Here is a 3522-nt window from a genome sequence, read left to right as displayed (position 1 = left end):
GATACACTACAGGTACATTCACCAGGAAAACTAGCAATAGCAATAGAGGAAACAACAAACGAAACAAACAGCGACGGTTGAACCTGGTTCTCCGGAAGAGCGCGCGCGCGAGAGCTTGTCATTTGGGTAAAACGTTTTCACGCACGCACTCACACAACCACTCTCAGAGCAAATACGGTAGCATTCCGAAGCTAAGCATTTACTACTACTACTACTACTACTACGACTACGACTAGACTATTCAACCAACAAATTCAGGGACGATCGAGCAGCGACGGTTCGATCAAAGAACATCACATTCCTACGTTCGAAAACAACAAAACGGCGAAGAAGAAATGACGCACTGTGTGAAACGTGCTCTGATAACTGACTCCCACAACAACTGGCAGCACTGTTCTCGGTCGGGTGCCCTTCCGGAAGCGGAGATTCAACGTGATTTGATTTCACTATGTTTGTTCGTGTCATGTCATAGGATTGTTCTTCGGGCAACTCTCAGCTCACAGTTCTGGCAGGCAAATTTCCCGAGGGAGTGAAAATCGCCACTGGATTCGATTACTTGAGTACGAGTCATTTTCTACAATTTATTTTGCTTCGAAAAAGTCGTAAAAAAACTACATTAAAAACATAGGAGGCCACGTGGAAATCGAGCCGCTTTAGCTCTTGCCAAAATATATTTCATCAAAGTAGTCGATTACCGTAGATTTTTCTTTGGTAAAAAGGCAAATGACGCTTCTCTCGAGACTCCATTTTGTCCCTTTCAAATTCGATGAAGTATTTTTTTTTAGTTTGGAGACCAAAAGCCACTGAAGTCAAGTAAAATCTAGTGAGTAAAATCCGGACGTTGACGTTGACTAATTCACTGAAGCTGTCCAATATTTTATTAATTTTCCAAATTTTGCACACATCCCCAATTGTATCGAATTCTCTAATGGAGATAGGCATAGCATGATGGATAAATCGATGCCCTTCACGCAACCCCCACCTGGGTTCGAATCCCAACCCCGCACATAGGGTCAGAAGGTTTTTCTAGCCCGAAAAGGTGAATGACCTTAATATTAAAACCTCTATAATCGAAACAAAAAAAAGAGGGGATGTGTACTTCTGAACCACGAGATGTAATTTTTTTTAATTTTTTGATCAGTTGCTAAATTTTGGGATTAATCCTAATTAGGAATTTTGAAATTTCCCAAATTTTACTTTTATTTTTTCAACTTTACCCATTTTTTTTTATTTGATGAATTTTCCATGTTTTGTCTATATCAAAAATTAAAATTTGTTTAATATTACAAATTTGATTTATTTTAGTTTTTTCCGTATTTCTCATTGACAACAAACTTTTTGTATTCGAGAAAAAATCCCAAGTCCACCATTTCCCATATTTTTTCAGACATACTAAATTTCTCGTATATTCCAAGTTGTACCAAATTTTTTTTGTTCAAGAAACGTATCTACCAACATTACAAATCCTGCAAAAAAAATTCAAATTTTTTGAGTGAAATTTACCATTTTAAAATTTATTAATTTGATGTGAAAACATCTAAGATCGAATAAATATACTGACGTTTCGATCAAGGACTTCATCATCGAGAACTTCATTTTCTGATTATATTTTTATTACTAAATTTGTGGCAAAAGGCAAAGAAACAAAATACCATTTTAGGTTACCTTTTCTGACGTTTCGGTCGGACTCGGGACCTTCTACAAGAAGTCTTCTTTGTGATTATGTTCAACTGCATAAAAGCAATTAAAAACGCAACCAGAATGTTCGTTTACTCTCAATTTTTCAGTTGAACTTGTAGAAAAACAGCTTTGTAGGAAAACTTGCAGTTCAAGTTGTAGAAAAACTCACATCCCGCATTGCCGTATTTCAATTTCGCATCTAGTTTTCGGCCAATCGTAGCAGAATGTACTTTGACATGGTCACGAATTTGGCCTAACCAACTCAAAATTAGTTTCTTAGACAAATCTGCGAAAAAGCTCACTACGAACAAAACTTTCTGACGTTTCGATCTTGTTTTGGTCCTTTTCCAAGAGGTCGAGTATTAGATTATTCTTTTTTTGATTGCATTCATCTGTAAGAAAACAATAAATTACAACCGTTCCCTCGATTTCCAGGTGAACATTCGGAACGAACAGAGTCATAAAAATCATGAGTTTAGGGCTCATTCGAGTCTAGTTCCCTTGAGCATTTATTGCTAAATATGCATTGTATTTAGCATAATTTGATGTGAAAATATCTTAGATCGAATATACTGACGTTTCGATCGTTTTTTCAGTCTTCATCGAGAAGCTCAATTTTTTATTTTAATTTTTTATTACGAAATTTGAGTCAAAAAGCAAAGAAACAAATAAATTTGATTGTTAGTTTACTGGATTCATTCCTGAAATAAATACGCATTTGTTCTAATTAACTAGCGACGTAAATTGGACCCGAAAGCAAGAAAGCAATAAGTTTCAATCGATTTCCTCATTTTCAATTAAATTTTCGTAACAAAGTCATAAAACATTCAAAAGTTTGAGACGATCCGACAATTTTGGATAGTGTTTTCATAGATATTGCTTTGAAATTTGAGCTCGTACCCACTGGAAACAAAGTCTATGTGAAAATATCCTAGGTCGATTACAAAGTCTAAGTCAAATTTGTTTACTAAATTGACCACTTAATAATATTACTGAAGACTCGAAGCAGAAATAAAGAAAAACTCGTCTCTCGTTTTGCATATTTTTTGTGACTAGTAGCAGAGTGTGTCATTTATCACAACTGAAAAAATAAATCTGATTACCTGACGTTTCCATCCATTTTGAACCTTACCTAATTTTCGATTATGTTTCATTTTTGCGGCTCGTAGCAGAGTGCGCTTCACCATGCTTGGGACGAATAACTCAAAAATGAAGTCACTACTGAAAAACGAAATCTTACTATCTGACGTTTCGATCGTTGTTGAGCCTTCCCCAAGAGTTCGATCGTCTAATTTTTTTTTCACCAGGGTCCAGGGTAAATTAAACCCAAAAGCAAGCAAACAGTAAACTTCAAGCTTTGGATAATTCATAGAAACAGTCCCAATTACATTTGGTTTCGTCGGTCAATCATGGCAAACGTCAAGCTTGATTTTGATTCTTTTCTTGCGACTCGTAGCAGAATGAGTTTTATCATGTTCGGTACAAATAACTCAAAATTAAAGTCACTACTAGAAAACGAAATCCTACTATCTAACATTTCGATAGATTTTGGACCTTTCTCAGGAGCCCGATTGTCTGTTTTTTTTTGTATCAGCATCGTAAATTGAACCTAAAAGCAAGAAAACAGTAAATATCAATCAACCTTCTAATTGGCAGTTGAACATTCTAAATCAAGCTTTAGAAAAAATAAAATAAACGAAAATCGGTCTTAATTGAAAATTGTTTTATCGGTCAACCGTGGTAAAACATGCACTGTCTCGCTCACGAATTTGAACTCTGAGCTTGCCAGCCACAATCTTAGGTCGAATATATTGACGTTTCGATCGGCTCTTGGATCTTCCT

The sequence above is a fragment of the Malaya genurostris genome, chromosome 1 (assembly GCF_030247185.1).
Source record: "Malaya genurostris strain Urasoe2022 chromosome 1, Malgen_1.1, whole genome shotgun sequence".
NCBI lineage: Eukaryota > Metazoa > Arthropoda > Insecta > Diptera > Culicidae > Malaya > Malaya genurostris.
The sequence above is the reverse complement of the archived record's forward strand: the minus strand, read 5'-3'. Positions refer to the sequence as shown.